At 44.7% G+C, this 26,732-nt stretch overlaps 1 long non-coding RNA gene across 1 annotated transcript in view; it reads right to left on the reverse strand.

The window, feature by feature from the left end:
- Window positions 1-300: 300 nt before the first annotated feature.
- Window positions 301-26,732, reverse strand: part of LOC143818200 (uncharacterized) — a 31,602-nt gene continuing 5,170 nt past the window's right edge. The window contains exons 2-4 of the long non-coding RNA XR_013224375.1: window positions 17,289-17,362; window positions 3,167-3,292; window positions 301-346 (exon numbers count right to left, since the gene is read on the reverse strand). This is a non-coding gene — a long non-coding RNA (uncharacterized LOC143818200). The remainder of the gene's footprint in view (window positions 347-3,166; window positions 3,293-17,288; window positions 17,363-26,732) is intronic.

Below are 26,732 nucleotides of genomic sequence, written 5' to 3' on the forward strand. Positions count from 1 at the left end.
AGAAGCTATAATGTGGACTACAAGGTTGGTTATGGTGGATCAGGTCTTAGGCAAGTGATAAAGTCTGTAATGTAATGTAGCCAGCACAGTGTATCCTATGTGGACATCTGTAGGCAATATGCAGCATGGTACTGAACAATGCCAGGCAAGCTGACAAAAAGAACCTCACAACTATTTTACCACCCCCAAAAAACAATATTTGTACAATTAAGTGATGGCCGCCTTCATAAATATAGTGTTTAGAACGTACCCCTAGAATACCCCCATAGGATGATATTATTGCCACAGAATAATTGTTTACCTATTTGCAGCCACCATTGCCACATGAGAGGAAATTCTTGTGTAACTGTAAGAATAAGAGTAAAATTAAGTTTTATCAACCAGTATAAAGGATATTCTAAACCTAGAAGAAAACCTAATCTCTGGAGTTAATTAGGTGACTGAAGCTAGCCCCTCAGTTGATGTTAAAGGAATTGTTCACAGAAAACATCCAAAAATGCAGCAGGAGAACCAGAGGCATTCCAAGTACCTCGTATGTTTATTTATATATATATATATATATATATATATATATATATATATATATATATATATATATATATATATATATATATATATATATATACATATACATATACACAGTATGTGTATATCTGAAGGCAATTGTCTATGCTGTGAAGATACGAGATGTGCAGCATCTGAAACAACGGATACTGGTAGCCTGTGCTAGCATTTCTTCTACGGTGTTGCTATCAGTGTGTCAAGAGTGGGAGAGGAGGGTTGCATTGACAATCCAACACGAAGAGCAGCACTTTGAACACATTTTATAAGTGGTCATAAAATTGTAAATAACTCATGAAAGAATAAAGTTATGTTAAAACCAAGTACACCATTGTTTTTCTTGTGAAATTCTCAATAAGTTTGATGTGTCACATGACCCTCTTCCCATTGAAAAAATAAAGTTGGATCCAAAATGGCTGATCTCAAAATGGCCGTCATGGTCTCCACCCATCTTGAAAAGTTTTCCCCCTCCCATATACTAATGTGCCACAAACAGGAAGTTGATATCACCAACCATTCCCATTTTATTTAGATGAATCCATATAAATGGCTCACCCTGTACATACAGTATATATATGTATGTGTGTATATATATATATATATATATATATATATATATATATATATATATATATAAAAATATACATATATTCCCCACTATAGGGCTATATTGAATATGAACACCAGGTTATCCACGTGGTTCTTATGCTACCATAAGACTTGGAAATATTTCTTTCAGTTGTACGTATTTAACTAATTAGGTCCAGACCTATTCATCAGCCTACTTTTTGTCTAGGGATCAAATCACATTTGTGCCTGTAATTATGTATTATGCATTTTATGATTGTTACTTTATGTTATAATAAATACATGTTGATATAATTTAGCATATTCAGACTCTAGCCCTCTTGTTATATATAGAAGATGAGTCGCTAAAATATATGGGTGCATTAACAATTTGGAATTGGTATTTTAATTCTCATGAATGGGGTGTAGGACTGGAGCATAAATGACACATGAGTCTATCATGGCTTATGTCTTAGAGCAGTGTTCCCCAACTCCGGTCCTCAAGAGCCACCAACTGGTCATGTTTTCAGGATTTCCTTAGTATTGCACAGGTGATTGAATGCTTGCCTGTCCAGGTGATGCAATTATCACCTGTGCAATACTAAGGAAATCCTGAAAACATGACCTGTTGGTGGCTCTTGAGGACCGGAGTTGGGGAACACTGTCTTAGAGCATCCATTAATACAGTGTCACAGGCTTACTACGACAGAGAGGATCCACAAGTCTGCAGCGTCTGATTTCTCCTATTACTGCACTGATTAGAAGCAGTTCACCTTCATATTAAATGGTGTAAATTTATTTTAGCAGTGCAGCGGTTAATCTGCTCAGTTGAGAGCTACTGGAAGCTTTCCTTCATTAAGGCTCTCAGCTGTGCACTGTTAGCCACTCCCATATCCTGTATAATCTTGGCCCTGACTAGCACTCCTTGTCAGATCTAGCTTATGCTGCATGACTGGTGGTTGTTGTTGGAGAAGGCGTTTGTTGGATTTGTCTGTGACTGCTGCTAGGTTATGAGAGAGTGATAATTCCCTTTCTTCTCCTACTTCAGTTTAACCCTATCCCCATCCCCCACCCTCCTGTGTTTACCTCTGCTGTTTATGTGTATATATTTGTATGATTGGTGTTTTCCTTTACCCCTGTTTGTATTACCTTGTTAGTCTGGTGTATTACGGTAGACTACTGCTCTCTCTTCCCTGGGTGGGGGAAGGGTACAGACTGGGCAGATTCTAGCTAAGGCAAGGTACATGGCCCAGGCATCATCACCATCAGAAGCAATCTGTGGAACAGGGCGAGCTAGTGCGCCCCTAGCGTTAGGCTACTTTCATACTTCTGTCTTTTTTCCTCCGTCACAATCTGTCGTTATGGCAAAAAAACAGATCCTGAAAATGTGCCCGCAGGATCCGTTTTTTTGACATTGACTTTAACTAACGACGGATTGCGACGGATGGACACACGTCGCATCCGTCATGCGACGGATGCATTGTGTTTTTGCGGTCCGTCATGACAAAAAAACGTTCAATGTAACGTTTTTTTGTCCGTCGGCTCCGCCATTTCCAACCGCACATGCGTGGCCGGAACTCCGCCCCCTCCTCCCCGGAACTCACAATGGGCAGCGGATGCGTCGTAACACTGCATCCGCTGCCCACGTTGTGCACAATTGTGCACAACGTCCTTTCGTACGTCGGGCAGACGGTTTGCGATGGCCCCGTACCGACGGATGTGTGAAAGTAGCCTTAGAGACAAGGAAGGTGCCCCTGGTCCTGGGACACCCGACAACAGAGTTGTGACACTTAGATTCATATGTGGGATCTAGTGGTATTATCCTATAGAGCTTAAATTTTCAAATATAGCAATACCACAGAATCCATACTAATACTGTGGTTAGATCCACATTCTGCCAGCCCTGAAGTAGATAACCACACTCTACAGATGCAAGCATTACAATCATGATTAAGTGTCATCATTTCAAAGTGAATAACCCTGCAAGTGATTCAGAGAATCCGTAAAAATCCTGGTAACCAATGTATACCTCACTGACCTGCACAGCAGACGATTACATGAACAAAAGTCACTGTGGCTGAGTAATCCCACACCATGGAGCCAACAACAGGGACAAAGAAGAGGCCACTTAGGAAGAAGGTTGTCCCTGCCGAAATCACATGTACTGGTAGAAAGAATAAAGTTGTGGTTAAGTTTAGTAGTATCAAAGTAGCTTAAAAACACCTGTGTAGCATTAGTTTCTAGTATGTTATGACTAAAGCTAATAAATTTTACATAAGCTAGGTGGATTGAAGTATTGGTCCATATCTCTTAATCATTAACTTCAGGTTTTACATTCAGTCCATTTGTCACAGGTATGTAAAGTCCAGCCCATAGCCATGGGCTAAAGAGCTTACTGAATTTGAACATGTTACTGTAATACTATGCCACCACTCTAACAAATCAGTTTATGAAATTTCTTCCGTTCTAAATTCTCCATCTGCTGTCAGTGGTATTTAAAAAGTGCAAACTCACACCCGAAGTGGAGAACAGTGAATAAAATTCACCCTCACTGCTGAGTCAATAAATGCAGAGCTCCAAACCTCTTCTGACATTAAGATCAACACAAATATCGGGAACTTCATGACATGGATTTCAATGACCGATCAGCTGCATACAGGCCTTACATTACTAAGCCCAATGCCAAGCATTGGATGAGGTGATGTAAAGCACACCATCACTGGACTGGAGCAGTGGAAACATGGTCTGTGGAGTGATTAATGCAAAGAGAACATTACCTGCTTCACTGCATTGTGCAAACTGTAAGGTTTGATGGAGGAGGGATAATGTCATGAGGTTGTTTTACAAAAATTGGTCTAGCCCAGGGGTGCACAACCTTTTTTGGTCCAAGGGCCACATTGTCATACTCAGCCTTTGTAGGGACCACACTAAAAATGAAGGGGTATTGCCTCCTGTGACATTTGTGGATTATTGAAAGTATATGCCATTAATGTCTGCTAGGTACAAATTCTAATTATAGGACTCTTACCTCCAAAAATCAGCACTCTAATGGTATGTTCACACTGAGGGTTATTTTTACGATGATTGAGAAATAGATTCTGCTCCTCAATACACATCAAAAACTGCATCAAATACGTTTTCAACTTATTTCATTGGGAAAAACTACTAAAGTGCACACAGTGTTATTTTTCTGCATTACTTTGAACATTTTACATTAAAACTAATAGGAAGCTTATTCAAAGAGTATTTAAAGCAGTATTTTTATTTGGATTTACAGTAAAATCCACTTATAAATCCTCATTAAAACCTGTGTGAAAACCTAAAGAGGAAGAGGTCATATAGACATAGAACACATAGCTCTCTGCAATAGATCATGTTTTTTTGCGTAGTGCAAAAAGAACTCCCATAAACTACAGTGGAGCCACAGACACGGAAGGCCACCTGTCTAATTCACATACTTCATTCTGGAGTGCCAAACAGATTAAGTGACCCCATTATCCTGATGTATGAAGCATCCAGAGATGTCTACATGGAGCACCATTAGTACTTGCCAGTCCGAGCTTCTCAGGTAACCTTTCAGACAAGCAGTTTTCCATTCATATGTATTGGGGACACACAAAGTTGCTTTCCATTGTGTATGTAGCCCTTGGACCATAGGTGGTTCACCCCTAGACCCTTTAGTTTCCGATAGAACACAAGAAAAAGGCAAAGGAAGCGAAATGTTTCTCTAAATTTCATATCTTTATTAAATATATAGATTAAAATGAATCCTTATTCACTAAATATGTATTTTCTACTTTATATTACACTACTGATTTTAATCAATAAATTTAATATATACAACACAGACCAAAAGTTTGGACACACCTTCTCATTTAAAGATTTTTCTGTATTTTCATGACTATGAAAATTGTACATTCACACTGAAGGCATCAAAACTATGAATTAACACGTGGAATTATTTACTTAACAAAAAAGTGTGAAACAACTGAAAATATGTCTTATATTCTGGGTTCTTCAAAGTAGCCACCTTTTGCTTTGATGACTGCTTTGCACACTCTTGGCATTCTCTTGATGAGCTTCAAGAGGTAGTCACCGGAAATGGTTTTCACTTTGCAGGTGTTTTCTATTTGCTATTTGCCTTATCCTATCACTCTGCAGGGTCTTCTATTTAAACTTCGCTGATTTCTCTGATCCTGCTGGTGATAGCTTACACTACCCAGTTTGGTGGTGAAGGAGTACTCCTGATTTGTGTCAGTTGGTGTTAACTCTAGGAGTTATCTGCGTGCTTTTGGTTGTGTGTTTATTTCCTTATCCTCTCCCATTTGGTTGGTTGCTCCTGTTGTTGCTTTGTTCTTCACTTTGTTGTTTCTTGAGCATTTTTGTATGATTGCAGTTTCCTTTCACTCCTCTGTCTGTCTGGTTTGTGCTATGCTTTTCACGTCTGTCCCATACCTCCCTGGGTGACGACGGAGGGAATAGTTTGTGTGCAGTCTGTGTTGCATAGCTTGGTTGCAGAATAAATTTGTGAGAGTAGATTCTATGGGGTAACAGTGGCATTGCTTTCCTCATGGGGAGAGTGATATCACGCTTGGAGGCGAGGAAGGATCCCTTTGACAGGTATTCAGCACATACAACACTGTTTTGACTCCAGGCCCGAAGGAGGAGCTCTATACCCAACTTCAGGGGAGTTGCTCTCTCTGGTCGGGAGAAGGAGTCAGTTGCTAGGCAGTTGCTAGGCAGTTGGAGCTAGACAGTTGGTGAGAGGAGAGTGAGGTGAGAGGAAGGAAAGCTGGGGCCGTGGAGACGAGTGATTCTGCGGCTCCTGGGAAGGAAAAAGAGAGAAGAGCAACTTGTAAAGAGACTGAAAGGAGGAAGAAGCACAGGCAAGTGACAACTGGGGAGGAGGACAGCTACAATTGGGCTACCTCCCTGCAGAGCGCAGATTCCGGTAGCCGGCAGACCGAGGTTGTGAGGGACTTCAAGACTTACAGCAGAAACCGGCAGGACAGCTGGACTTCACGTCACCTGTCTGCCCTAACACCCAGGAGACAAAATGGCGCATAGAGCCCAGGTCGTGATAGAGACCCTGTAAAAAGGCTCAAGCCACCTGTCATACGGGTTAGCATCCTACCTTTAAGGGGGCAGAAAGAACAGAGAGGACCCTGACCGTAGCCACTGGCAGCAGGGGACTACACCAAAGCGCTAGTAGGAAGGCTTTCAACCCCACCTGGTAAAGGGGGACTCTAGAGCTTGCTTCCAAGCTGGCCTGACCCTACCTGTACCTGTGATCTGGTGCCCTGGACTGCGGTTGTCTGAAACCTACAGTAAACCAGGCAAAGAGACTGCAAACCTGTGTCTTCTGTTCTTTACTGCACCATCCACAATCTTCACCTATACACCGGGAGCCCTGGGGACCCAGCTTCACCTGTGGGAAGCTGTACCATCCCTGCTGCCATAACATCACCCCAGTGGACCCCTTTAAGCAGCGTCGGTCACCCCTGACCGAATACCACAGGTGGCATCACAAACTTTTATTATTCAACTAACCCCTTTAAAGACCGTCCCTTTAACATGGGCGCCCAGGGCCATGGACCGAGTTACCGCCGCCATGACACATCCCTTTAAGTACCGGACCCGGTACCAAGTACCCCATTGTCCTTGCAGGCGTTCCACACGCATCAGCTTCTTAATACAGCATAACAGGAAGTCTAAAGGACCTTTTACCAGAGAGAAAGTGAAACCAAAGAACAACAAGTATATGCACTACATTTAACTAAGCATATAACAGTAACAGCATCGCCATCTAATGTCAGAAAAGTGTAAACTCCTCCTGCACAAAAGTCTGTATCTGTTGCATATCTGCCAACAGGCAGGAGCATAGTAAGGTTGGAGACCCTGCCCTCTCTACCTTCAAGAGTAACCCTGGACAGGAATAGTGCGGGCCTCGGCTCCAGGGACAGTTGCAGACTCCCTCTCTCTCTTACTTCAGACCGGCACATCATAACATTATCACCAGCCCACTTCGTTACTTGTGGACATGATGGATGCCCTTAACATGCAGGTGCGGTCCTTGTCTTTGAAGGTGGCCGACATCAAACAGCAACAACAGCATGTGCTAATCGCCACTACACAGATTCTGCTAAATCTAAAACCACCCTCTAAACCCCAGATAAATTTGCCAGATTTTGTCAATGGAGACTAAAGTGTTAGCACCATGCTGGATCCCTGCTCTGACAGGCAGAGTCTCCGGCGTGTCACTTCACTCACCCGCACTGCAGTCGCGACCTTCCTTCCCCATGCTCTTCTTGCATCCAGCAGAGCTTCCACATGGGCTCCCAGCCATGTACTTAGTGCAAGCGCACGCTCCCACCCTCTTAAAGGGCCAGCGCGTGCACTTGCTATTTCCTCCCCAGCCGATGGCTGTGGGGCATTATGTATATATTGCTTCCTCCTCACTGGGAAGGTGCCTGAGCAACCTTCCTATTCTTCAGTTTAAGTTGCATAAGGTTGTGTACCAGTTCCAGATGCACTCTGGTGCAGATCTTTCGTGCTAAACTCTTGTGCAGATCCTGCCCGCAGCACTCAGGTGCAGATCCTGCCTGCTGCACTCTGGTACAAACTCTGCCTGCTGCACTCTGGTACGAACTCTGCCTGTTGCACTCTAATTCAAGCTCTGCCTGCTGCACTTAGATACAAACTCTGCTTGCTGCACTCTGATTCAAGCTCTGCCTGCTGCACTCTGATACCAACTCTGCCTGCTGCACCATCCAGCCTGTCTTACTGGGTCCAGCTGCTACGTGTCAGTTGGTCTGTCCTGGAGTAGCATCTTTCTGTAAAGCCCTTGTCCTCCGTCAATCCGCTGTTGGTTTTTTAGTGACATATCTCCCGAATACTAAGAATGTTGGGGGTGAAAAAGGTATCGGTCCAGAGGATATTGCTGGGGTTAATGAATAAAAATCTCCATTCAGGTTGCCTATTGAAGGGGTTCTGTCAGTGGCATCAGCAGTTTGGGATTTATTTGGGTTCAGTGGCCCCTCATAGAAGGGGGATTACTGTCATGCCTCAGGATTCGATTCAGCAGTCTTGTGTTGGTCTGCTGGGGTCTCTATCCCCTGAGCCACCGGAGATCGGGGTAATGATTACCCTTTGTCTCTTCGTCCATTTCTTTCTTACAACAGTTCATCAGTGGAGGTGCTGGGTGTTGGACTCCCAGCAATTTGAGATTGATGACCCTTCTTAAGGGTAGATCATGAATATCATATGCCTGGAAAAACCCTTTAATAAATGTGTGTAATGATGTGTATGACTTCACCAACCAGCCATTTCATACACACTTTCTCACACTGTACTTTAAAAATAAATTTTACTTTTTCTGGAGTTGTACGAAGGGCGTTCATTAAAAATGTCCCTTGACCCACTTCCTGTCAACTGAGAGCAATGAAACTTAGTGCAGTTATTAGTCCTTTTTCTACATAGGTGCCACCTAGGGACACACACTAGAAGTCTTCAGGTTGCTCCAAAAGCCACATTGTGACTTCGGAAATTAGAGTCTCGTCATCTGGAAAATCAAAGAATAGGGGCAGTACTGAGACCCAAGAAATATTAAATAGGTACTAGCAGCTTGGGAAAATTTAATAATTAACTTTTATTTAGTTACATAAAAAACTCTTACTAAACGAAACATGTAAAGTGCAGGCGTGCCAAACAATTGTGCATAGATAAGAAATAAGTAGCAGATTGCCACCATCAATTTATCATTACATCAAGTAATGGTCTATTGATACACCTCTTTTAGGACATATTCTATAGTCCTTATGCAAGACCCAGCCAGTTCCCTTGTACACCCATGGTAGAATTATAGATCAATGTAAGGGACGGTCTCAAATATTGCGGATACACTAGATGCAGACAGCCACGTCAGATTTAAAATGTGTGGGCTCAAAGAAATCAGAACTGTATTCAATACACACAGAGCCCTGATTACACTAAAATGTAACAATATGCATCAAATGATTCAGTTAAGTAACTATTACCTCATATATAGATATTAACCTAATAGTGACAACATGCAAGACTAATTGGCTATACCTCAAAAGCAGGAAGGTGAACAGCCAAACACCTATAAAAAGATGGATTTTTTAAACCCTGCATAAAGCCTGCTGAAGGTAAACCATTTGGAAGCATAAGAGCTACTTAAATTGGTAGCAGCAAGAAAAAGACTAGGGACCTGATAAATTAAGTGTTTACATATCACGAGCTCTATGAGCATAGTTAACACAATGGGTTTTCACCACCGGAGAAAATACCATCTTCCAACACCATCAGGTCATATTCACAAACTCATTTTGACCTCTAAAGCGTGTGATTCAAAACAATCCAGAGTGTCTTAGCTGTACATCACTTATTTATATCACCGGTTCTTGCAGGCTGAGTGTAAATGTCCAACATCAGTGGGATGTCATACTCCATATATTCCATGTTGGTCTCTTCCAAACATGATTTCTCCCCATGCGATTCCTCAGCAAAGATTGATCAGGGAAGTCAAGGGCACATATCTGATGCCCAGACTGAGCTACTGCTAACTTCATACTTTCTTGCTACCCTTTTGAATGGTATCATGCTGAGACGAATAGTGTGTTTCCAGTCCTTGGACAGCATGTTCCGAACTTCCGGGCTGTGAAGTGGAGGAAGTTCAGAGTGGACTGCAAATGTCACATCCGGCGGAGGCTGCCTACATCATATCTGGCCAGGAGTATAATATGGTGACGTAAGTAAAGTGTTGCTCTATGTAAATAATGGGGCAGGTAAAGCCGACTTAGCCGTGGAACAAAGCATAACAAGGATATCTTGCCTAAATGCAGGATGTTTAAACCATGTAATAAACAAATTTAGCAAGACAATTTGGATCGCCCCCACGTTAAGGGCAATGGGGTACTCGGTACCGGGTCCCTCTCGATTCTGGGGATGTGACGGTGGCCTGACCCAGTCCGTGGCCCTTTGAGGGGCGTCCAATTAAAGGTGTAGTTTGTCTGGTGTTCGTGACGCCACCTGTGGTGTTCGGTCAGGATGACCGACGCTGCTGAGGGGTCCGCTGGGGTGATGGAATGGCAGCTAGATGGTGTACCTTCCCACAGGTGAAGTATGTCCCTAGGGCTTCCCAGATGTGTAGGTGGTGATGGTGGACGATGTAAGGCGCAATGAATAACAAGGACACAAAGGTTGCAGTCTCTTTACCTTTTACTGAAGACTTCAGCATCCACAGTCCAGAGTACCGTTCACAGGGCAGGCAGAGTCCGGCCGGTCCAAAGGCAAATCCAGAGTTCTCTTATCCAGGTGGAAATCAGTAGCCTTCTTACTAGCACCTGGGTGTTGTAGTACTTCCCTACTGAGCACCACGGGATAGTCCTCACAACTTTTGTGGATGTTTCTGATGTTCTCTCTCTCTGTCCCCCAGATGGTATGGATAGGACAAACCCGTATGACTGGGATGGCCTGAGGGTTGTTTATAGGGACCCTAGAGACGCCCCGACCCCCACAATTTGCCACCATGTTTTCTTAGGTATTAAGGTCGGGCAGCCAACTTGGAATTGACTGTCCTGCCGGTCTCTGAAGTAATGCGTAGAGTCAATTACTCCCTCGGTGTTCCGGCCACCGGCTACGCGCCTCAGAAGGAGGCTGCCGATCTTGGGGCAAAACTCCTCCCGGTATTATCTCCTTGTGCTGTGACTTCGTTTCTCACTCTCTACAATACACTTCTCTTCGTGTCCTTTCTTAGGATACTGCCGCACGTGGGGCAGGCGCAGCTCCGTGTCTTTCTGTCTCGCTAGGCCTCTGTCAGGATCCCACCCCTGACAGGGACCCTCTGTCTGCAGCTCAGATGTTCCTCCTTTTCCCCCTGTCTGCCTGACAGGTGTTGTCTGGGCAAAGCCCAGCCAGCGTCTCCCTAACTTTCTATCCAAACCATCAGTTTTACCCTTCTGTGAGGAGTGCCCTACTAGATAGGAGCATGGCTCCCCCAGGTGGTCTGGAGTGTGAAGTGTGTTGTGATGCCGTGATACCTGTAAAGATGAACTCCTTTAGTGCCATCAGACGTAATATCAGTCCTCCTGGTGGCACAATAACATTACTGCAGCAACCAGGACTCTGGGGCGCTGCACTCCCCCCCGTTAAATCCAGCACTCCGGGACTGGGAAAAGAAGAACAACAATACATGTTAGCAAAAGACATACAAATTTTTTGAAATGCTATGGAACAAATTAATAACAATGCTTCCCTTTATGGGAGGTGAGAACACTTAAACGTTGCAAAACAAGAACATATTTACATTGTGCATAAGGCAAATGGGAAACAGTTATTATCTATCTATGAAACACAATTACCCATACAGGTATTCTATCTACTAAGTACATTTACACAACAATAAATTAACATTTTCTTTCTCTAAGTGCAAAGTCTATTAACCATCTATCTATGGCTCTCTAGAGGACTCACTAACCCCTACGGGTTTTAAAGCAGCAAAGAAGGAATGAACAGTTAACTATTTACAAGTCGTGGTTTCGAGGTTTATTCTCATAGTAGGTTGCAAGACATCAGTCGGTAATGAACACTTCTTGACCAGGGAAGCTTCGGTTCCGTGTCCTCACCTGATGCGGTGTCAATGTCGTTGATTCGTCTCTCAAATGTGATCAAGTCACTAGGAGTCTTGGTTCGAATGTCAGTTTTAGTGGCAGGTTCAGTAGTAGAAATGATGCACACCGTGGTGGTAGTGTTAGGATCAGCTAGTTCAGAGACTAGAGGGTTAATGTCGTTAGTCTTAGTTGTGGCAGCAGGTAGCACTGCTACGGGGCCTATCAGCAGTCCTTCGGTCACCAGGGCAGGGTTGGCATTCTTACCTGCTGCAGCGGTGTCCTCGATGTCGGCTGGCTCTGCTGGTGGCGGCGTCCGCGACGGTGTTGGCAGCGGCTCATGTAGCGATGTAGGGAGCGGTGGCGGTGTTGAGGAATCCTCCACAGGTGTCGTCCGGTATGCGGCCCTGGTGGTTACTCGCATCTGCAGGAGCTGGTCAATCAACTCCTCCGTTCCGGCCTGCAGGAAGTCAGCGCCAACGGTGGAGGCCTGGTCGCGGTGCCTCTCCGGGTAGCTGGAGGAGTCCTCTGCTCCAACCCCACGCTAGTGCAGCGCCCCAGAGTCCTGGTCGTTGCAGTACCGCCGCTACGCCGCTAAGGGGAGTGATGGTACGTCTGATGGCACTTAAGGAGTTCACCTGACCAGGTATCACAGTCACACTTTACACTTCACATTCTGGCCACCAGGGGGAGCAAAGGGTTCTATGTATTAGGCCACTCCTCACAATCTGGTAAAACTGGGGGCTGGATAGGAAGTTAGTCAGAAGCTGACTGGGTTGGATCCAGGCAACATCCTGTGGCAGAGGGTGTTGCAGGGGAAGATTCAGGGGGGTCTCTGTCGGGTGGGATCCTGACAGTGGCCTAGCGAACAGAACAGAACGTTATGGAGCCGTGCCTGCACCCGTTGCGGCGGCATCTTAAGAAAGGAAACGAAGCAAGGTTTATTGTGGAGAAGTGAGAAACGAGATCGCAGCAAAAAGGAGATAAAGCCAGTAGGAGTCGTGCCGTAAGATCGAGGCAACATCCTACTGAGGCACGTAGCCGGTGGCCGGAACGCCGAGGAAGTATTAGGCTCCAAGCATTACTTCAAACAGCGGCAGGACAGTTAATTTTAGGTTGGCTGTCTCACCTAAATCACCTAAGCAGACATAGGCGGCAATTGTGGGAGAGGGGCGACGCTAGGGTCCCGGAAGAACTCCAGGCCTACCCATCATACGGGTGCGTCCTATCCATATCATCTGGGGGACGGAGAAGAACATCAGAACAGATACGAGTTGTGAGAAAGAACATCAGAAACAGACACAACAGTTGTGAGGACTATCCCGTGGTGCTCAGCAGGGAGGTACTACAACACACAGGCGCTAGAAGGTAGGCACTAATTTCCACCTGCAAAGGAAACTCTGGATGTGCCTTCGGACCGGCCGGTCTCAGCCAGCCCTGTTAGCAGTACTCTGGATTGCGGATCCTGAAGCCTTCAGTAAAGAGGTAAAGAGACTGCAACCCTGTGTCCTCGTTATTCATCGCGCCTTGCACCACGCACCATCATCACACCCTTCATTGGACGCCCCTTAGCAGGGTCACGGACCGGGTCTAGCCACTGTGACAACCCCAGAACCTAAGAGAGAGGCCCGGTACCGAGTACCCCGCGGCCCTGCGTCTGGGGGCGCTCCACTCTGGTCCCGGGTGGCTGGCCATGGCGTCCTCCACGTGGCTGACTTCTTCTTCTTCCTTTTTCCCGCTCTCTCCTCCTGGGGCAGTTTTCCAGTCTCCACCCGCCATTGAGGATCAGGAGGCGGATCTCGGCTGCTGACGGACACGTCCTCAAGGTACAGAGATATTTAGACTGGGCGGATATTATTTTTTGCGCTTCTCAGTTCGTTCACGCCCACAACTCCACGCCCTTCTTCTTCTCCTGCGCTCCTCGTGGCGCTGTAATAGCGGTGGTTTTGGGTGGAATTTTGGCAGCAAATGGCAATACCCAGTCTTTGCAATAAATCACAGTTCCAATTCAGTTCTGACACAGTTCTTAGGCACACATGACCCGATTTTCAGGCTTAAGTAGATCCTGTTCGTGACGCCAAAGTTGGATCGCCCCCACGTTAAGGGCAATGGGGTACTCGGTACCGGGTCCCTCTCGATTCTGGGGATGTCATGGTGGCCTGACATGGTCCGTGGCCCTTTGAGGGGCGTCCAAATAAAGGTGTAGTTTGTCTGGTGTTCGTGACGCCACCTGTGGTGTTCGGTCAGGATGACCGACGCTGCTTAGGGGTCCGCTGGGGTGATGGAATGGCAGCTAGATAGTATACCTTCCCACAGGTGAAGTATGTCCCCAGGGCTTCCCAGATATGTAGGTGGTGATGGTGGACGATGTAAGGCGCAATGAATAACAAGGACACAAAGGTTGCAGTCTCTTTACCTTTTACTGAAGACTTCAGCATCCACAGTCCAGTGTACCGTTCACAGGGCAGGCAGAGTCCGGCCGGTCCAAAGGCAAATCCAGAGTTCTCTTATCCAGGTGGAAATCAGTAGCCTTCCTACTAGCGCCTGGGTGTTGTAGTACTTCCCTGCTGAGCACCACGGGATAGTCCTCACAACTTTCGTGGATGTTTCTGATGTTCTCTCTCTCTGTCCCCCAGATGGTATGAATAGGACAAACCCGTATGAGTGGGATGGCCTGAGGCTTGTTTATAGGGACCCTAGTGACGCCCCGACCCCCACAATTTGCCACCATGTCTTCTTAGGTATTAAGGTCGGGCAGCCAACTTGGAATTGACTGTCCTGCCGGTCTCTGAAGTAATGCGTAGAGTCAATTACTCCCTTGGTGTTCCGGCCACCAGCTACGCGCCTCAGAAGGAGGCTGCCGATCTCAGGGCAGAACTCCTCCCAGTGTTATCTCCTTGTGCTGTGACTTTGTTTCTCACTCTTTACAATACACTTCTCTTCGTGTCCTTTCTTAGGATACTGCCGCACGTGGGGCAGGCGCAGCTCCATGTCTTTCTGTCTCGTTAGGCCTCTGTCAGGATCCCACCCCTGACAGGGAGCCTCTGTCTGCAGCTCAGATGTTCCTCCTTTTCCCCCTGTCTGCCTGACAGGTGTTGCCTGGGCAAAGCCCAGCCAGCGTCTCCCTAACTTTCTATCCAAACCATCAGTTTTACCCTTCTGTGAGGAGTGCCCTACTAGATAGGAGCATGGCTCCCCCTGGTGGTCTGGAGTGTGAAGTGTGTTGTGATGCCGTGATACCTGGAAAGATGAACTCCTTTAGTGCCATCAGACGTAATATCACTCCTCCTGGTGGAAGAATAACATTACTGCAGCAACCAGGACTCTGGGGCGCTGCAAATTACCCATCTTGTAAATAGCCCTAAGGACTAAGTGCAGGAAACCTTATGACAGAAACCATTAACCAAATCAATCATTACATTAACAAGACATCTCCTACAGAAGCAATAGATGTATTAGGTGTCAGAGTAAATAGAAGGGTCACAAACAGCAACAAGAGGGACAGAATTTACTTATACCTTTTAGTGACAACACTGATCCTCTGGGGAAAGAAAAGAAGGGATGTGATCTACGAGATCCCTATTAATATACTACATTCCTCAAATCCTTCCTAACGCGGAGGTTGGCACCCTATTAACCTGCACATTAATTCCAAAACTCAATGGCAGCTGTCCCTAGTGGTAACTTAGAATTTTATTTAAACATTTAAAACCAGGTGCTGGTTGCTCTCCGTCACCTTCATGCTGGTCATGTTCTAGCAGCGTTTTAAATGTTTAAATAAAATTTTGCATTTTTATCCCGGAGCTGGATCCACACCATTTCTTTCTACTTACCAATCAGTGTTGTGGCAGCAACACTCTGTATCCGTGCTCGGACTGACTTCTACCATCTCATCTGAACTAAGGGTGAGCTGAAATACCGTTCTTTTTTCATGTCCTAGTGGTAACTTACCCTAGTTACAGAATAAACTAAAGAAGAGAAATGGTGAGCTGCTCGTTAAGCTCATTAGGATTCATGGTTTGTAAACAGAAAATCCATTTTGTCTCTCTTTGTAAAATTTGTCCCAGTTCCCTCCTCTAGGAGGTGGGTAGATCCTATCTATTCCTATTAGTTTGATGACTCCTTCGCCTCCCAGGATGGGAGACATTATTACAGGAAGGGGCACGGCATGAGGGACATTGTTGCTGAAAAGAGTGACTCCCTTTATTGCCGCTGTATGGTGAGGCCAGAGGGGCCTTTGTCTGACAGCTGTATTATGAGTTTGGCCCACTTTACCCTTTAATTAGATTATTTGCCAATCTCATGAAAAAAAATTATTAAAAAAAAATTGTTACCTATGTTAAGAAATATTTATAAGCAACATTTTTAAAGGTGTTGTCCAATACCTATAAAGCCATTTATAAATTTCTACTTTTAAGCCCTAGCCACTTTTGTAATTGGTTTTATACCATTCTCCCTATGTAGCCATTCCCTGTAAGTGCTTACTTGCTGTGACTTTGCATTTGAGGGGAGTCTCAAACAGAATGTCACAAAAGGAATTTTATAAGAAAGCAAATTATAAAAGTGGTTCTTAAAAATAGATATTTATAAAGGGTATGAACAAACAACCCCTTTAAGTCATTCAATTTGATATCCAGCAAATTAGAAACTGACAGTTCTACATGGGTACTGTCTGGCAGCATGGGGGCTCAGTTGTTTTCACTGTTGCTTTGCAGTGCCGGGGCTCAATTCCCATGAAGGACGGCATTTGCAAGGAGTTTGTCTCATCTCCCCCTTGTTTGCGTGGGTTTCCTCTGGGTTCTCCGGTTTCCTCCCACACTCCAGAGACATACTGATAGGGATTCTAGATTGTGAGCACCAATGGGACATTGATGACAATATCTGTAAAGTGCTTTGGAATATGATGACTATATAAGTGAGCACAATAAATAAACAATAAATGTCTACAGAGTTCATTTAAAAGACAAGTAGTTGAATACTGAGTAGAGAACTAAACTGGCATTCCATATTATATTGGCCCTTGTAGGTAAAACATTGACTACAGACCATGTGTCACCTAATGCACTGAAAATCTGCAGCAAAGTACAGGGTAATAAATGTGAATATGGTAACACATTCAGATCTCTCAGTAGAATTGTAGCCAGACAGTGATGACACTTTGGCAGAAAAAAATTATAGAATATTATTTATAAAAAATAACTGAATCTAGTGAACACAATATGGAACCTAATTCAGCCCCTGTAAACATGCCAGCGACCACCTAACAAACGAGTGAAACACTAGTTTATTGTGTGATCGGATCATTTATGACAGCATAAAAATCATTGTTGGCCACAAATCACCCTATGTAAACAGGATGTGCTCCAGATAACTTGCATGAGGAGTGGGTACAGAACAATTGTATTAACAATCGTTCTGTTCCCATTTGTATTTGGTGACCTAAATGAGCGCTGATCAACCTGTATTTACTTAATCTGTGCTGGTTAATGGGCCTGTTAAATGGACTTTTGTAAAGCATATTTTAATACCCACCTAGATACTGGAAGCACCTGAGAGATGGTGTAATTGTGTGTCTAAATGGTAACATCCAATCAAAATCTTCTATCCTAAAAAAAAAATTCAAATATATTTTTTAAGTTAGCAAAAAATAACTGAAAATGAGTTTTTACATCATGATCACATCCAAGGAGCTCTTAGTCTTCTAAGTCTAGTCCTTCTCGCAGACATCCAGCTGGAATAGGGTGTCTTCCAAACGATGCTCTCTATCACCTCAGTCAGGAATCAAGAAGCCCACACTGATGAGAAGGAGAAATTGTACTGTGCACACATTGGTGTCTCTCGTTTGGTTTATACACCTAGTCATGATTTAAGGCTCTTTAATGTGTTGGACATTGACTCTGGATACTAGAGAGAGAGTTTTTATAGCGATAATTAGAGTCATCTCTATGCAGTGATATAGACAATATTAAATTGTCACTTTTCTGAAGACTAATTGAACATTTGACAAAATAGCAAAAAGTATGGGAGCTATCCAGGATTAGGAAAGTGGCCGGCCAGGATTAGGGAGGTGTCTACCCAGGATTTAGGGAGGTAGCTGCCCAGGATTAGGGAGGTGGCTGTCCAGGATTAGGGAGGTGGCCACCTAGGATTAGGGAGGTGGCCGCCTAGGATTAGGGAGGTGGCCGCCCAGGATTAGGGAGGTGGCCACCCAGATATAGGAAAGTGGCTGCCCAGGATTAGAAAAGTGGCTGGCCAGGATTAGGGAGGTGTCTACCCAGGATTTAGGGAGGTGGCTGTCCCTGTCCAGGATTAGAGAGGTGGCTGCCCAGGATTAGGGAGGTGGCCACCTAGGATTAGGGAGGTGGCCGCTCAGGATTAGGGAGGTGGCCAACCAGGACTAGTGAGGTGGCCACCCAGGTATAGGAAAGTGGCTGTCCAGGATTAGAAAAGTGGCTGCCCAAGATTAGGAAAGTGGCTGCTGTTTTTTCTTTTACAAAATAGCAAAAATAGCATCACTCTTGCCTAAGGTGTGTGGCTGCTGTTGCAGCCTATCCCCACTGTAAGGGCAGAGCAGCAAAATCAGAACCTCCATTCTAATATTGGACAACTTGTTGTTTTTTTTTTGCAAGTATACTTGATAATATATTGTCTTTAGTGTATTTGATATATCCATATGAAAAATTCACTAATTAGTGTTGCATACCAATAATTTAATTCTTAAACGCTTAAGTATCAGGTGAACATGAATTAAAATGTTTATGTATATTTCACATTTTCAAGGCAAGTAAGTAAATATTAATTATCTAATTAGCTGTTATGTGGTTTAGTGCTGCTTTCCTGGCTCCAATTTGGATTGATGAGGTCCTAAATCTGTATTTGAGGCCCTATGTTCTGCACTCTGCATGGTTGAACCGATGCTACAGTCATGTAATAATAGATAAATATGAAGACACTTCATTGCACCTCCATTTTGCTGCTTTTAGCTTGAAAATGCATATAGCCAATTGCATATGATGATAACAGTCTGCTTGGTGATTTTTGTATTCAGGTGATGGCCATCAGACCACTTTGAACTTGGAATACAATTCTATGTAGACAAGAGGAAAGAGGAGCTAGAGGCAGAGCTCCTCTCCCTTCTATATACATATAATCTCATCAGTAGCAGCCGCCATCTCCTGTCTCACTAATGGGAAAGTCTATCTACACTGAATGCAGATTTTACTTCAGAATTGAGATTTTTGATAATGACTGATCAATTTTGGCAGAGAAAGAAGCATATTTTTCTAACAAGCTACAAAGTTGTTTATTTTCACGTATTCTAATGATTTATGAAATATAAACTACAGTTACTCTTTATATTTAATAGAGTATGTCCCGATCTCCAAGATACACCTTGTCATATCAGATTGCCATGTGCAAATTGGCCAATTTGTGCTCCAAGGGCCTCAATTCTACAGGTGTAGTCTATACAGCAGTTATAGAGTTCAAAATTTATATATTCGATCTTCCCATATACCTTTGCGCTGCTCTTTTTTTCATTTTGCTTAATTATGATGTGATGCAGATACATACAAGTGCTTCTCACTAAATTAGAATATCATCAAAAAGTTAATTTATTTCAGTTCTTCAATACAAAAAGTGAAACTCATATATTCGAGTCCTTACAGAGTGATCTATTTCAAGTATTTATTTCTGTTAATGTTGATGATTATGGCTTACAGCCAATGAAAACCCAAAAGTCATTATCTCAGTAAATTAAAATACTTTATAACACCAGCTTGAAAAAATGATTTTAAAATCTGAAATGTTGGCCTACTCAATGAATATTCAGTAAATGCACTAAATACTGGGTCGGGGCTCCTTTTGCATCAATTAATGCATCAATGCGGCTTGGCATGGAGGTGATCAGCCTGTGGCACTCCTGAGGTGTTATGGAAGCTCAGGTTGCTTTGATAGCAGCCTTTAGCTCATCTGCATTGTTGTTTCTGGTGTCTCTCATCTTCCTCTTGGCAATACTCCAACGATTCTCTATGGAGTTAAGGTCAGGCAAGTTTGCTGGCCAATCAAGCACAGTGATACTGTTGTTTTTAAACCAGGTATTGGTAATTTTGGCAATGTGGAAAGGTGCCAAATCCTGCTGGAGAATGAAATTTCCAACTCCAAAAAGCTTGTCAGCAGAGGGAAGCATTAAGTGCTCTAAAATTTCCTGGTAGACGGCTGCGCTGACTTTGGTCTTGATAAAACACAGTGGACCTACACCAGCAGATGACATGGCTCCCCAAACCATCACTGATTGTGGAAATTTTGGAAATTTCACACTAGACCTCAAGCAGCTTGGATTGTGTGCTTCTCCACTCTTCCTCCACACCCTGGGACCTTGATTTCCAATTGAAATGAAAAATTTACTTTCATTTGAAAACAAAACCTTGGACCACTGAGCAACAGTGCATTTTCTCCTTGGTCCAGGTAAGATGCTTCTGGCATTGTCTATTGGCCATGAGTGGCTTGACACAAGGAATGCGACACTTGTAGCCCATGTCCTGGATACGTCTGTGTGTGGTGGCTCTTGAAGCGATGACTACAGCAGCAGTCTACTCCTTGTGAATCTCCCCCAAATTTTTAAATGACCTTTTCTTAACAATCCTTTCAAGGCAGCGGTTATCCCGGTTACTTGTGCACCTTTTTCTACTACACTTTTTCTTTCCACTCAACTTTCCATTATTATGCTTGGATACAGCACTCTGTGAACAGCCAGCTGTTTTGGCAATGACCTTTTGTGACTTACCCTCCTTGTGGTGTGTCAATAACTGCCTTCTGGACATCTTTCAAGTCAGCAGTCTTCCCCATGATTGTGGAGCCTACTGAAACAGACTAAGGGACCTTTTTAAATGCTTAGGAATAGGTGTTGTGAATTTGGATTCTGGGCTCCCCCGGTGGCTACTGGTGGAATTGAACTGGTGTCTTCATCTTCTCTGTTCACCTGTTCCCATCAAGATGTGGGAGTCGCTATATAACCTTGCTGCTCTGTTAGTTGCTTGCCGGTCAACAATGTTATCAGAAGCCTCTCTGTGCTTGTTCCTGCTCCTAGACAACTACTAGATAAGTTGGACTCTTGTCCATGTTTGTTTTTGCATTTTTGTTCCAGTTCACAGCTGTAGTTTCGTTACTGTGTCTGGAAAGCTCTTGTGAACAGGAATTGCCACTCTGGTGTTATGAGTTAATGCCAGAGTTTTAAAGTAATTTCTGGATGGTGTTTTGATAGGGTTTTCAGCTGACCATGAAAGTGTCCTTTCTGTCTTCTGCTATGTAGTAAGTGGACCTCAAATTTGCTAAACCTATTTTCATACTACGTTTGTTATTTCATCTTGATTCACCGCCAATACATGTGGGTGGCCTCTGTCTCCTTTCGGGGTATTTCTCTAGAGGTGAGCTAGGACTAATATTTTCCTCTGCTAGCTTTATTTAGTCCTCCGGCTGGTGCTGGGCATCTAGAATCAACGTAGGCATGCTACCCGGCCACTGCTAGTTGTGCGTTAGGTTTAGTTCATGGTCAGCTCAGTTTCCATCTTCCAAGAGCTAGTTCCTATATATGCTGATGCTATGATCTCTTGCCATTGAGAACATGACAGTTTGACCGGCCCACTAAAGGGTTAAAATCCTTGGCTGAGAAAGGAGAGTAATAAGTAGTCTGCTGAAATTTTTTTTTTTTTTTTCTCTCCTTTGAATGGCTCTGTGTCCACCTGTTTGCAATGGATCTTCAGAGTGTAACTGCAGGTTTGAATAATCTCGCCACGAAGGTACAAAATTTGCAAGATTTTGTTTGTCATGCACCTGTATCTGAGCCGAGAATTCCTTTGCCGGAATTTTTCTCGGGGAATAGATCTGGGTTTCAGAATTTTCGAAATAATTGCAAATTATTTTTGTCCCTGAAATCTCGCTCTGCCGGAGATCCTGCACAGCAGGTCAGGATTGTGATTTCCTTGCTCCGGGGCGACCCTCAAGACTGGGCTTTTTCATTGACACCAGGGGATCCTGCGTTGCTCAATGTGGATGCGTTTTTTCTGGCCTTGGGGTTGCTTTATGACGAACCTCATTTGGAGCTTCAGGCAGAAAAAACTTTGATGTCCCTATCTCAGGGGCAAGATGAAGCGGAAATTTACTGCCAAAGATTCCGTAAATGGTCTGTGCTTACTCAGTGGAATGAGTGCGCCCTGGCGGCGACTTTCAGAGAGGGTCTCTCTGATGCCATTAAGGACGTTATGGTGGGGTTCCCTGTGCCTGCGGGTCTGAATGAGTCCATGACAATGGCTATTCAGATCGATAGGCGTTTGCGGGAGCGCAAACCAGTGCACCATCTGGCGGTGTCCACTGAGAAATCGCCAGAGAGTATGCAGTGTGATAGAATTCTGTCCCGAAGCGAGCGGCAGAATTTTAGACGGAAAAATGGGTTGTGTTTCTATTGTGGTGATTCTACTCATGTTATATCAGCATGCTCTAAGCGCACTAAAAAGCTTGGTAAATCTGTTTCCATTTGCACCTTACCGTCTAAGTTTATTCTATCTGTGACCCTGATTTGCTCTTTGTCATCTATTACCACGGACGCCTATGTCGACTCTGGCGCCGCTTTGAGTCTTATGGATTGGTCCTTTGCCAAACGCTGTGGGTATGATTTAGAGCCTTTGGAGACTCCTATTCCTCTGAAGGGGATTGACTCCACCCCATTGGCTAATAATAAACCACAATACTGGACACAAGTAACTATGCGTATTAATCCGGATCACCAGGAGATTATTCGCTTTCTGGTGCTGTATAATCTACATGATGATTTGGTGCTAGGATTGCCTTGGCTGCAATCTCACAACCCAGTCCTCGACTGGAAAGCTATGTCTGTGTTGAGCTGGGGATGTAAGGGGGCTCATGGGGATGTACCTGTGGTTTCCATTTCATCATCTATTCCCTCTGAAATTCCTGAGTTCCTGTCTGACTATCGTGACGTCTTTGAAGAATCCAAGCTTGGTTCGTTACCTCCGCACCGAGAGTGCGATTGTGCCATAGATTTAATCCCGGGTAGTAAATACCCAAAGGGTCGTTTATTTAATCTGTCTGTGCCTGAACATGCTGCTATGCGTGAATATATAAAGGAGTCCTTGGAAAAGGGACATATTCGTCCATCGTCATCTCCCTTAGGAGCCGGTTTTTTCTTTGTGTCAAAAAAAGACGGCTCTTTGAGACCATGTATTGATTATCGGCTTTTGAATAAAATCACTGTTAAATATCAATACCCATTGCCGTTGCTGACTGATTTGTTTGCTCGCATAAAGGGGGCCAAGTGGTTCTCTAAGATTGACCTTCGTGGGGCGTATAATTTGGTGCGAATCAGGCAGGGGGATGAGTGGAAAACCGCATTTAATACGCCCGAGGGCCACTTTGAGTATTTAGTGATGCCTTTTGGTCTTTCAAGTGCTCCGTCAGTTTTCCAGTCCTTTATGCATGATATTTTTCGCGATTATTTGGATAAATTTATGATTGTGTATCTGGATGATATTCTGATTTTTTCGGATGACTGGGACTCTCATGTCCAGCAAGTCAGGAGGGTTTTTCAGGTTTTGCGGTCTAATTCTTTGTGTGTGAAGGGTTCTAAGTGTGTTTTTGGGGTACAGAGGATTTCCTTTTTGGGATATATTTTTTCCCCCTCTTCCATTGAAATGGATCCTGTCAAGGTTCAAGCTATTTGTGATTGGACGCAGCCCTCTTCTCTTAAGAGTCTTCAGAAATTTTTGGGCTTTGCTAACTTTTATCGTCGATTTATTGCTGGTTTTTCGGATATTGCTAAGCCATTGACCGATTTGACTAAGAAGGGTGCTGATGTTGCTGATTGGTCCCCTGATGCTGTGGAGGCCTTTCGGGAGCTTAAGCGCCGTTTTTCCTCTGCCCCTGTGTTGCGGCAGCCTGATGTTGCTCTACCTTTTCAGGTTGAGGTCGACGCTTCTGAGATCGGAGCTGGGGCAGTGTTGTCGCAGAAAAGTTCTGACTGCTCCATGATGAGGCCTTGTGCCTTCTTTTCCCGTAAATTTTCGCCCGCTGAGCGGAATTATGATGTTGGGAATCGGGAGCTTTTGGCCATGAAGTGGGCTTTTGAGGAGTGGCGCCATTGGCTTGAGGGGGCCAGACATCAGGTGGTGGTATTGACTGACCACAAAAATTTGATTTATCTTGAGACCGCCAGGCGCCTGAATCCTAGACAGGCGCGCTGGTCATTATTTTTCTCTCGGTTTAATTTTGTGGTGTCATACCTACCGGGTTCTAAGAATGTTAAGGCGGATGCCCTTTCTAGGAGTTTTGAGCCTGACTCGCCTGGTAACTCTGAGCCCACAGGTATCCTTAAGGATGGAGTGGTATTGTCAGCCGTTTCTCCAGACCTGCGGCGGGCCTTGCAGGAGTTTCAGGCGGATAGACCTGATCGTTGCCCACCTGATAAACTGTTTGTTCCTGATGATTGGACCAGTAGAGTCATCTCTGAGGTTCATTCTTCTGCGTTGGCAGGTCATCCTGGCATTTTTGGTACCAGGGATTTGGTGGCAAGGTCCTTCTGGTGGCCTTCCCTGTCACGAGATGTGCGAGGCTTTGTGCAGTCTTGTGACGTTTGTGCTCGGGCCAAGCCTTGTTGTTCTCGGGCTAGTGGATTGTTGTTGCCCTTGCCTATTCCTAAGAGGCCTTGGACGCACATCTCGATGGATTTTATTTCAGATCTGCCTGTTTCTCAGAAGATGTCTGTCATCTGGGTGGTGTGTGACCGTTTCTCTAAGATGGTCCATTTGGTTCCTCTGCCCAAGTTGCCTTCTTCTTCCGAGTTGGTTCCTCTGTTTTTTCAAAATGTTGTTCGTTTGCATGGTATTCCTGAGAATATCGTTTCTGACAGAGGGACCCAATTCGTGTCTAGATTTTGGCGGGCATTCTGTGCTAGGATGGGCATAGATTTATCTTTTTCGTCCGCTTTCCATCCTCAGACGAATGGCCAGACCGAGCGGATTAATCAGACCCTGGAGACATACCTGAGGTGTTTTGTGTCTGCTGACCAGGATGATTGGGTTGCTTTTTTGCCATTGGCGGAGTTTGCTCTCAATAATCGGGCCAGCTCTGCCACTTTGGTGTCCCCGTTTTTCTGTAATTCGGGGTTTCATCCTCGATTTTCCTCTGGTCAGGTGGAATCTTCGGATTGTCCTGGAGTGGATGCTGTGGTGGAGAGATTGCATCAGATCTGGGGGCAGGTGGTGGACAATTTGAGGTTGTCCCAGGAGAAGACTCAGCTTTTTGCCAACCGCCACCGTCGTGTTGGTCCTCGGCTTTGTGTTGGGGATTTGGTGTGGTTGTCTTCTCGTTTTGTCCCTATGAGGGTCTCTTCTCCTAAGTTTAAGCCTCGGTTCATCGGCCCATATAAGATATTGGAGATTCTTAACCCTGTTTCCTTCCGTTTGGACCTCCCTGCATCCTTTTCTATTCATAACGTTTTTCATCGGTCATTATTGCGCAGGTATGAGGTACCGGTTGTGCCTTCCGTTGAGCCTCCTGCTCCGGTGTTGGTTGAGGGTGAGTTGGAGTACGTTGTGGAGAAAATCTTAGACTCTCGTGTTTCCAGACGGAGACCCCAGTATCTGGTCAAGTGGAAGGGATACGGCCAGGAGGATAATTCTTGGGTGAATGCATCTGATGTTCATGCCTCTGATCTGGTTCGTGCCTTTCATAGGGCCCATCCTGATCGCCCTGGTGGTTCTGGTGAGGGTTCGGTGCCCCCTCCTTGAGGGGGGGGTACTGTTGTGAATTTGGATTCTGGGCTCCCCCGGTGGCTACTGGTGGAATTGAACTGGTGTCTTCATCTTCTCTGTTCACCTGTTCCCATCAAGATGTGGGAGTCGCTATATAACCTTGCTGCTCTGTTAGTTGCTTGCCGGTCAACAATGTTATCAGAAGCCTCTCTGTGCTTGTTCCTGCTCCTAGACAACTACTAGATAAGTTGGACTCTTGTCCATGTTTGTTTTTGCATTTTTGTTCCAGTTCACAGCTGTAGTTTCGTTACTGTGTCTGGAAAGCTCTTGTGAACAGGAATTGCCACTCTGGTGTTATGAGTTAATGCCAGAGTTTTAAAGTAATTTCTGGATGGTGTTTTGATAGGGTTTTCAGCTGACCATGAAAGTGTCCTTTCTGTCTTCTGCTATGTAGTAAGTGGACCTCAAATTTGCTAAACCTATTTTCATACTACGTTTGTTATTTCATCTTGATTCACCGCCAATACATGTGGGTGGCCTCTGTCTCCTTTCGGGGTATTTCTCTAGAGGTGAGCTAGGACTAATATTTTCCTCTGCTAGCTTTATTTAGTCCTCCGGCTGGTGCTGGGCATCTAGAATCAACGTAGGCATGCTACCCGGCCACTGCTAGTTGTGCGTTAGGTTTAGTTCATGGTCAGCTCAGTTTCCATCTTCCAAGAGCTAGTTCCTATATATGCTGATGCTATGATCTCTTGCCATTGAGAACATGACAAATAGGGTTGAGCGACTTTTATTTTTATAGGATCGGGTCGGGTTTCACGAAACCCGACTTTCTCAAAAGTCGGGTCGAGTGAAATCGGCCGATCCTATAAAAAAGTCGGGGTCGGCCGAAACGCGAAACCCAATGCAGTGCAATGGGATACTATGGTTCCCAGGGTCTGAAGGAGAGGAAACTCTCCTTCAGGCCCTGGGATCCATATTTACGTGTAAAATAAAGAATTAAAATAAAAAAAATTGATATACTCACACTCTGACGTGCCCTGGTAGTAACCGGCATCTTCCGTTCCTAAAAATGGCGCTTGAAAGACCTTTCGAATGCTTCACGGTTTGTGATTGGTCGCGGCGGCCCACGTGACCGCTGAGCGACCAATCACAAGCCGGTGACGTTATTCTCAGGTCCTGTTCTGGTTCTCAGGTACATGAGAATTACGTC

Source organism: Ranitomeya variabilis, chromosome 3 (assembly GCF_051348905.1).
Source record: "Ranitomeya variabilis isolate aRanVar5 chromosome 3, aRanVar5.hap1, whole genome shotgun sequence".
NCBI classification, from domain to species: domain Eukaryota; kingdom Metazoa; phylum Chordata; class Amphibia; order Anura; family Dendrobatidae; genus Ranitomeya; species Ranitomeya variabilis.